The following is a 10,647-nucleotide window of genomic DNA, read 5'->3' as shown; positions in this document are numbered from 1 at the left end:
CATAAAATAAATACCTATCCCTATATCTGATTTATATTGTACACTGAGTAATTTTTTATTTTCTACTTTGAGAAGACTTCAGGAATGAGCTACAATCTAAGATTTAAAGAATTTATCCCCACAGTGCAGAGGAGTGGGGGTTGGCAGGAAGATTGAAAAGTTAAAGCATGTTGGGGGAAAAAGGGCTTAACCTCTCACATGAGAGGTTAGGATTCCCAGTGTAGGAATATACAAGGCCCAGAGCAGAGAGGCCCCTTAGGAAAATGGAATGATAATAGTAACTCAGACCTCTACAGCTAGCAATATTTCCTTATTAATAGATTAATCTTTTTCATGAGCTCTAGCCCTAAATCACTAAATGCATGCAAAATAAATGCACCAGATGTCAGGAACACCTGAATTCAAATTCATCCTCAGACACATAAACTGTATGACTCTCAGCAAGTAACTTATCTCTATCTACCTGAATTTCCTCCTTAAAATGAAGTTATAATAATAGCATCTACTTCAAGGGTTATAAGGGTAAAACGAGATAATGTTTATATGATCTGCTTTGTAAACCTTAAAGTACTATATAAATGCTACTTATAATTATTGTTGGCATTATGACCAATAATAACTATCTTTCCCTTCTTCCAAATTTCTTTAGTTCTGTCAAGGGTACAATCACTTTCCAGTCACCCAGATGCGTAATCTTGGTATCATCCTTAACTCCTCACCCTGATTCATTTTTTGAATCCAATCATTTATCAAATCACCATGATACTTCTTACATCTATTTCCTCACTCTAGTCAATCTGTCTCTTGCTCAATTTATTGCAATAAACTCCTTTTTAGTTTCACTGCCTTGAATTTTTCTCCTCTTCAATCCATTCTTCACATAGCTATACCAAAGTGATTTTTCTTTGTTCTTTTTTTGCTAAGGCAATTGGGATCAAGTGACTTACTTGCTCAGGGTCACACAGCTAGGAAGTGTTAAGTGTCTGAGATTTGAACTCAGGTCCTCCTGACTTTAGGGCTGGAGCTTTATCCACTGCGTCAGCTAGCTACTGTAAAAGTGATTTTTCTAAAGCTCATGGCTGATTATATCATTCCCCTACTGAATAAAATACCAGTGGTTCCCTATAACTTTACATCTCAAATATTAACATCTCTATTTGGCATTTAAACTACTTCACAACCTGGCCCCAATGTACCTTACTTCCTTTCATCTATTCTACAATGCAACCCCAATGACCTTCTTTCTTCCTCACACATCTCCATGCATTTACACTGTTCTCTAGAATTAGAATGCACACCCTACCTTAATTTTCTTCAAAATTCAGCTTAAGTGATATATTCTACACAGTCATTCTAGATGCTAATGCTATCTTAACCCCCAAAATATTTGTCATCCATTCTGTATGTAGCTTTTATTTTTTATAGTAGCTTTTTACTTTTCAAAATATATGCAAAGATAGTTTAACATTCATCCTTGCAAAATCTTTTCTCCCACCCTCTACCTCCCCCTTCCCTTGGACAGCAAATAATCCAATATAGGTTAGAAAAATCAGATCAAAGGGGGAAAAATGAGAAAGAAAAAAACAAGCATGTAAACAACAACAAATGTGAAAATACCATGTTGTAATCTACATTCAGTCCCCATAGTCCTCTCTCTGGATGCAGATGGTTCTCTCCATCACAAGTCTATTGGAATTGCCTGAATGTATGTAGTTTTAAATACCTATATAATACATGCATAGTCTAATTTTTATATCCCAGTACCTAGTATAGTGCTTTGAATAACTTTTAATTTTAACACCTTGATTCTATTTTTTTTTAATCCTGTATATAGGATATATATGTCTCCCTCATTAGATTGTGAGCTCCTTAAAAGCAGCAACAAAACAGTAGCCCAATAGTTTCCCCCAGAGAAGAACTGGGGTACTATCATAACATTCCTTGATATTCCCTTGAATCCCTCTTTTCCATGGTTCTAAACCATTTCTCAAAGGCTTGTACCATATTTTAGACTCCCCATACTAAATATAATTTGGGGGACTGCCAAACCATCAATTCTCTTCCTACCACACAATATGAATAACTTACTAACATTGCTCTTTGAATGACTTGTGCAAAAAATACTCTCTTTTCTCCAAAGAACCCACTGCATCAAGAAATCCTCTCTCTCCAGAATAGAAAATCTTAACTTTTTTGTGTGTCAGAAACAACCTTGGCAGTGGAATGAAGTCTACAGATCCTTTCTCAAAGTAATGAATTTAAAGAATAAATTATGTAGAATTAAAAAAAGAAACTAAAGATTAGTGAAAATTAAAATGTAATTTTTTTTCCATCAAAGTTCCTAGACAAACTGATCTATAGATCCATACAGATCACTGAATATAAGGTCTAATACCTGAACTCTGAACTTGAAAATACCTGCCATTGTCTGCTTCTTTAGAAATCTTGTCATTACTAATGAATTGTTGGTAAGTTGTGAAGAGATGTAACCATTCTGGAGAGCAGTGGAGAACTATGTTCAAACTATGCTTATAAAACTGTGCATAAACTTCTGATCTAGCAATACCACTACTAGGTTTATAACCCCAAATTATTAAAAAGGGCAAAGGACCCATAGATAAAATATATATATAGTAGTTCTTTTTGTGGTGGCAAAGGGTTAGAAATTGAGGGGATGCCCATCATTTGGGGAATGGCTAAATAAGTGGTATATAGGAATATAATTGAAGACTATTGTGCTATAAGGAATAATGAGCAGATTTCAGAAAAACCTGGAAAGACTTACATGAACTGATACTAAGTAAAGTAAGCAAAATCAGGGGAACTATTGCACAGTAATGGCAATATTATACAGTAATTAACTAAGATTGATTTTGCTCTTGTCAACAAACAATTCCAAAAGACTTGTGATGGAAAATGCCATCCATATTCAGAGAAAGAATTATGGAGCCTGAATGCAGATCAAAACTTACTATTTTCACTTTTCAAAAATTTGTTTTTTCTTTTTCATGGTTTTCCCCTTTTGTTCTGATTCTCCTTTCACAAAATGACTAATATGGAAATATGATTGTACATGAATAGCTTATATCAGATTGTTTGCTGTCTTGGGGAAAGGGAAGAAGGGAGAAAAATTTGGAATTCAAACTCTTTCAAAAACGAATGTTGAACAAGGGTTTTCAAGGGTTAATGTTAAAGAATTATCTATGCATATGTTTTGAAAAATAAAAAGCGTTAATAAAAAAAAAAGGCAATAAATTAATGAATTAAAATTGGTGTTGAGGGGTAGCTAGATGGTGCAGTGGATAAAGCTCTGACCTTGGAGTCAGGAGGTTCCTAAATTCAAATCCGACCTCACCCACATAACACTTCCTAGCTGTGTGATCCTGAACAAGTCACTTAATCCCAACTGCCTTGCTAAAAAAATTTTTTTTAAAATGTTGATTAACTTTTATGGACATAACTTCACATGTAGTTTCTTAATTGTGGATGGGGATAAAGGAGAGAACCTAAAACTCAAAAAAATTTAAAAACAAATGTAAAAAAAAATGTTTTAAATGTAACTGAGGGAAAACGTCAAACAAATAAATTATATTGTGATTTATTATATATAACCAACATATATGATCCAAAACAATTCTGAAGGATTTATGACAAAAAAATCTCTGTCAAGAAACCCACCCAAAAAGGTCACAGTCTGACATGACTGAAATGACAAAACAAACAAAAAAAAATTCATCTCCAGGGAAAGAACTGATGAACTCTGAATGAAAATTGAAGTGTACTTTTTAAACTTTCTTCATTATTCTTAGTTTCTTTTTTAATCTGCATTTTCTTTTGCAACATGGTTAATGTGAAAATATTTTGCATGACTGCAAATGTACAATCTATATCAGATTACTTGTCTTCTCAAGGTGAGGGAGAGGAGGAAGGGAATTTGGAATTCAAAATGAAAAAAAGCTTAAGATTTTTGTTTACATGTAATTGAAAAAAAATAAAATTAAATAAAAAAACTTTAAAGTACATGCTATATTCACTTCTTTGTTCTGCTTTTTTAATCTTTCCCAGTTTTTCCCTTTTGCTCTGATTTTTCTCTCCCAACATGATTCATAAAGAAATGTGTATTAAAAATAAATAAATTTACTAGAAAAAAAAATTAAAAAATTTTTTTAAAAGAATGTTGAAAACTATATAATTGGAACATTAAAAAAAAAAAAAAACCATTAAGTACATCAGAAAAAGAAAGGAAAAAAGTGAGGAAAAAATCTTGTCATTATTCTTCTTTCTGTCATATTTTAAGATGAGAAGTTCACTCTCAGGATCAAGTTATACAAAAGCATTCTCTACTAAGTCTGCTATGTGCTTCTGCCATAAGCTACTAGCTATTCCAGATGAGAGGAAACTGCTCTGGCACAGTATTCCCACCAATAACACAGCTCTGTTCTGCTGTGCCATGGTTTGTGTTTACAAAATCCAAAAGAAAATGGAGAATGAGACTAGTCCTGCAGTTTATTTTTATAGATCACAGAGCAAAGCAGTTCTTTTGACATGAGTTGGTTTGTGCCCTCTGAATAGGGAGTCAGTAGCATAGCCATTTCCATGGGAAAGTACCCTTCACATGCCTTCAAATAAAAGCCCATGCCATCGATTCTCATGAGGCTGATGGGCAAACTCACCAAATTTACTAGGGACTCCCCTGATCAACCCTCTTATAGGATAATTGAACGCAGAGGATTTTAGGGAGCACCTAGAAAGAGTATAGAGACAGGAGGGCCCAGGGGACAATCAAAAGAGAAAGCATAAAGAGAGAAGCAAAGAGAACCTTCGAGTTTGCCACACTTTGTAGAAGATGATAATACACCAAAGGAGAACGAGCAAGAGTTGTCAGATAGGTGGGAGAAATGAGACAGGAGTATTTTGGAAAATTCAAGAAACTGAGAAAAGGCCATTAGATTTAGCAGTTGACAACCTTGGAGAGAGCAGTTTGAGTTGAGTAGTAAGTTTGAAATTTAAATTGCAAGGGAATGAGCCCTGAGTGTGAGGAGAGATGTCTAGCCCTGACCCAGTGCTTCTTGGAAAGGAGCAGAACAACTACATAAAAAAGAGGGTCACTCAGGACCAGAGAAGGATGGCCAGAATATAGTGGGCCTTGGGGTCCATTAAGTCCAGATGATAGAAAGGATGTGAAGTGAAGAGATCCAAGAGAAAAGGCACTTTAGCAACAGAGTCCAAAGGATGCAATGCAAGGGGGAGATAGAAGAAGGTATGAATTGTGGATGTCAGAGTTGAGATTGAGAAAGGGTGGTGGTAGAGTATTCATTTGAATAAAAGAAATAACCGGAGCAGTTATTTCTGCCTTTTTTTTTTTTTTTTTGGACAGGGTAATTAGACTGGCAGATTAGAGAAATGTAATAGATTTTATCTAGATCATAGCAAAACATCTCATACCATCTCTTATTTTGTGGTAAAGATGGAGAAATGTGGGATAGATGAGTACAGCTGGATGGGTTCAAAAATGGTTGAATGGCTGGACCCCAAGAGTATCATTAATCATGCTAATCTGGAAGATCTCTCACCAATCTGTATCTGGAAGACCACAAGCAAGAGTCAATGACATTGAGGAAGGGTAGGCAAGTATAACTTGAAATCTGAATGTAAGAGCAATACTCTGGACTGAGAAATATGTTGAATGCCATGAACCCCAAGGCAGAGAAGAGAAATTACAAAGTGATGGGGACAGAGTAGGAGTTGAGAAGAGGCAATGGAAAGGAAGAAGTATACCAATTCCTCTTGGCTCTATGAGCTGGGGGAGAGGGGACAGGGGTAGAAGAAACAGAGAGCACTGGATGGGATGCTGAAGGATATAACATCTTTAAAAGAATCAAGATTTCAGTTAATGTCCCAAAACTGGGAGAATATAAGAAAGAAACAGAATTGAGTTTATCAAGCATAGAACAGGGGTTCTAGTCACCTATAACTTGAGTGATTACAAATTTGCCCAATGGTATAAATTTGAATCTGGGGGTCCCTTCCTCCCTTCAGTGGTCTCCCAGCTCTCTGTCCCTTGCCTTATGGCCCTCTGCTGACCTAAATATCTCCCAAACAGTACATGGCAGCATGTACTGTTCTCATTTCCTCATCAGGCATGTGTGCAGAAGCTGGCTTGAAGATGCTCTCTAAAACTTATTGTTGTCTTACTCTTTGGAAATAATAACAATAGATAACATTTATACGATGTCTACTAAGTATCAGACTCTGTGCTTTACAAATATTATTGCATTTGATACTCACAATAACCCTAGAAGGCGGGTGCTATTATTATCCCTATTTGACAGAGAGGAAACTGAGGCAAACAGAAGTTAAATAAGTTCTTCAGGAATTCAGATGTTCCTAATGCCAGGCTGAGATAAACCCAGATAGATACCACTACTCAGATAGACCCAAAGAGAAACACTGAGACGATTGGACACAAAGGCCCACCCAGAGAGACAAATAGGCACAAGGGGGTTAGTGTGGGCACTGGCTAAGGAAGGCGGCATAGTGGAGAGACCCCTGAATTTGGGAGCAGTAGTTCTGCTACTTATTACTTGGAACTGTGTGTCTTTGGGGAGAGTTAGCCCTCAAACACAAAAAAAGCAAATTAGGCTAAATGACTCCAGGGGTCCCTTCTATCTCTGAGCTATTTATATCAGGGAACAAAATAGATAGAAACATAAATGAAGTCAGAAAGGGAGTTGAGCCCCAGCTGGCTGAGCCATTCTCAGCAAAGCCCTTCCCTAACTCTGTAGCAGAAAGTTGGAACCATCACCCCAATGCCCAACCCAGATCCCACCCCTATCTGCAAGCATTCCCCACAGAAACAATCTGCCAGGAAAAAACATTCCCCTTCCTTCGTCTCTTCAAGCTTCTAGATTGCCATTGGTCACCTTTCCTTGTCTTTCCCCTGCCCACAAAGCCAGGAATTAAGCCCTATCCCCCTCCATCTGGGAGTCCCCTGTGCTTACAGTTCATGGCTGTGGAAGATGAGACACTGAGTGTTCTTGCTCCTCCTCCCTTCTTCTCTTGCCCCTAAGTTATGAAATCAAAAGTGACCAGTTTCAAGTAAGGAGTCTTGAGAGTACAGCAGAAGCTCAAAGTAAAAGACCCTTATATAGCCACCAGCTCATTCTCTATTGTCTAATCCATTCACTTGCATAGTTGCCAAACTGATATTCCTAAAAAACAGATCTGTGTCACTGCCCTATTCAAGAAGCTGCAATGGCACCTCCATTTGTCTCTGGCAATTTAAAGTCTTTCACAATCTTAATCCAATCTCTTTCCAAAAGACTACACATTAATCCTTTTTATGAACTCCTACTTTCCAGTGAAATGGGCCTCCTTGAAGAAATTTGTGATTAAAGATGAACTAGAGACCATTGTTGATCACAAAATAGAAAATTTTGATTACATCAAATTAAAAAGCCTTCGTACAAACAAAACTAATTATATTTTAATATATTTAACATCTACTGGTCATCCTGCCATTTAGGGAGGGGGGGGGGGGGGTAAGAGGTGAAAAATTGGAACAAGAGGTTTGGCAATTGTTAATGCTGTAAAGTTACCCATGTATATATCCTGTAAATAAAAGGCTATTAAAAAAAAAAAAAAAAAAAAAAAAAACTAATACAAACCAAGATTAGAAGGGAAGCAACAAACTGGGAAAACATCTTCACAGTTAAAGGTTCTGATAAAGGCCTCATTTCCAAAATATATAGAAAATTGACTCTCATTTATAAGAAATCAAGCCATTCTCCAATTGATAAATGGTCAAAGGATAGAACAATTTTCAGATGATGAAATTGAAACTATTTCTACTCATATGAAAGGATGTTCCAAATCACTATCGATCAGAGAAATGCAAATTAAGACAACTCTAAGATATCACTACACACCTGTCAGATTGGCTAAGATGACAGAAAAAAATAATGATGATTGTTGGAAGGGATGCGGGAAAACTGGGACACTGATGCATTGTTGGTGGAGTTGTGAACGAATCCAACCATTCTGGAGAGCAATCTGGAATTATGCCCAAAAAGTTATCAAACTGTGCATACCCTTTGATCCAGCATTGCTACTACTGGGCTTATACCCCAAAGAGATACTAAAGAAGGGAAAGGGACCTGTATGTACCAAAATGTTTGTGGCAGCCCTGTTTGTAGTGGCAAGAAACTGGAAAATGAATGGATGCCCATCAATTGGAGAATGGCTGAATAAATTATGATATATGAATGTTATGGAACATTATTGTTCTGTAAGGAATGACCAGCAGGATGAATACAGAGAGACTTGGAGAGGCTTACATGAACTGATGTTTAGTGAAATGAGCAGAACCAGGAGATCATTATATACTTCAACAACGACACTCTATGAGGATGTATTCTGACGGAAGTGGATTTCTTCGACAAAGAGAAGATCTAACTCAGTTCCAATTGATCAAGGATGGACAGAAGCAGCTACACCCAAAGAAAGAACACTGGGAAATGAATGTAAACTGTTTGCATTTTTGTTTTTCTTCCCAGGTTATTTTTACCTTCTGAATCCAATTCTTCCTGTGCAACAAGAGAACTGTGAGATTCTGCACACATATATTGTATCTAGGATATACTGTGACCTATTTAACATGTATAGGACTGCTTGCCATCTCGGGGAGGGGGTGAAGGGAGGGAGGGGAAAAATTGGAACAGAAGTGAGTGCAAGGGATAATGTAAAAAATTACCCATTATTCTGTCAATAAAGTTATTAAAAAAAAAAAAAAGAAAGAAATGGGCCTCCTTGATGTTCCTTATACATGAAATTCCATCTTACCTCTCCAAGCTCTGGGGGCAAAGAATTCAAATGATAGAAGTTAGAGAGCATGGGCTATTGCAGGGGTCCTCAAACTACGGACCGCGGGCCAGATGCCACAGCTGAGGACGATTCTCCCTCTCACCCAGGGCTATGAAGTTTCTTTATTTAAAGGCCCACAAAACAAAATTTTTGTTTTTACTATAGTCCGGCCCTCCAACAGTCTGAGGGACAGTGAACTGGCCCCCTATTTAAAAAGTTTGAGGATTCCTGGGCTATTGCCTGGAAAAAATTCTAGGGTTTACAAACAAGATTAGAAAGTTAGCAACAAACTGGGAAAACATCTTCACAGTTAAAGGTTCTGATAAAGGCCTCATTTCCAAAATATATAGAAAATTGACTTTTCTATATGGAAGAAAATTGTAGGTCTGAAGAATTCTAGGGTTTAATGGAAGGAAGAGTTGATGAAAGTATTTGGGTTCGAATGCCAATTCTACTAATTACTTAGGGGAGGACCACACAGATATAGATAGAAGAGATGACTAAGGAAATCAAGCCTCTCATTTTACAATGGGGAAACCATGGTACAGAAGGATGATGCCCATTTGGCCAGGGTCACAGGGATCCTGAAAACAAAGCACTGAGATATTCTGACCCATATCATTTTTCAGTGATTCGTCAAGGGTCAGTAGCAGTTTAGAACCATCACACAGAGACAAATGTACAGACATCCAGACATGCACAGCACATGTATCCATTTGCAGACACACACACAGATACATGCATGAACTCCTAGCCAGGCACTTGCAAACACAAATGGCCACACATGTAAATGTACACAAATGTGTACAAATGTATAACTGGAGATGTAAGCCATTTAGATTCTCCAGGACAGTGCCCAGCCTAGGGGGAAAGACCTTGAGTCCTGAGTCTAAGGGGCTCTCTAAGCAGGTTCCCCAGGGTGCTTTCCTCACCACTGGGACAGAAATTCATTTTTTCCATAAACCCTATTCACCCAGCCTTCCAGGCTTCTCTGAATACCATTTTCATCAATTCACCCCACCCACCAAGAATCAACAGTGGTTTCCTGTTGTCTCTCAAAATTCAAAGACCTTATTTAATTTGACCTCCACTCTACTGTTCAGTTGATCTTATCTTTATTCCTTCCTTTCTTCTTACTTTCTCTCTCTAAAAGAATAAGAAAACATGGCCTTCTAGGTCAAGAGGGCAGAGTAAGGACAGATCGGTCTCTCAGGAATTGGTTCTTGAAGGAGCGGAGTTCCTTGGGAAATGTCTTCAATTCTCCGAGTGGGAAGGATGGAATTCTCATTCCTGCCCATGAAGAGGTCCAGTAAAGACTTCGGGACGACAGTGCCATCTGCTGGGAGTGCTGGGGACTGCCCTTCACTCTGGTGAGGAGAGATCCCAGGGACCTTGGCTCCTGGTGTGGATACACATGTATCCTTCCTCCCTCACCCATCGGTCCTATCCAAGCCTACAGCTGGGCCATCCCCTCACAGGCTCTCATTGCTCCCAAGGATTAAGCCTAAGACCTTCCCCTTCTAAAAGGTCATCCATTGTGCCCTAATCCCACTGCAGCCACAAGGGAAACCAGGTTATAATGGACAGGACCAGGACAATAGCAAAAAAGCAAAACGAACAATGGGGCCGTCAGTCAGGAGCTGTGACAGTTAAGGAAGTGCCCTGGCGAGCCAGGACCTACATTCTGGTCCCTGCCTCAGACAGGAACTCCCAGAAACCAGACTGGCTCAGGGACAAACCCTGGTGGACTCCAGGAAATGAGGTCATGTTTATGTAGGACTTTAT

This window comes from Sarcophilus harrisii, chromosome 6 (assembly GCF_902635505.1).
Source record: "Sarcophilus harrisii chromosome 6, mSarHar1.11, whole genome shotgun sequence".
NCBI lineage: Eukaryota > Metazoa > Chordata > Mammalia > Dasyuromorphia > Dasyuridae > Sarcophilus > Sarcophilus harrisii.
This window is presented reverse-complemented; position numbering follows the sequence as displayed.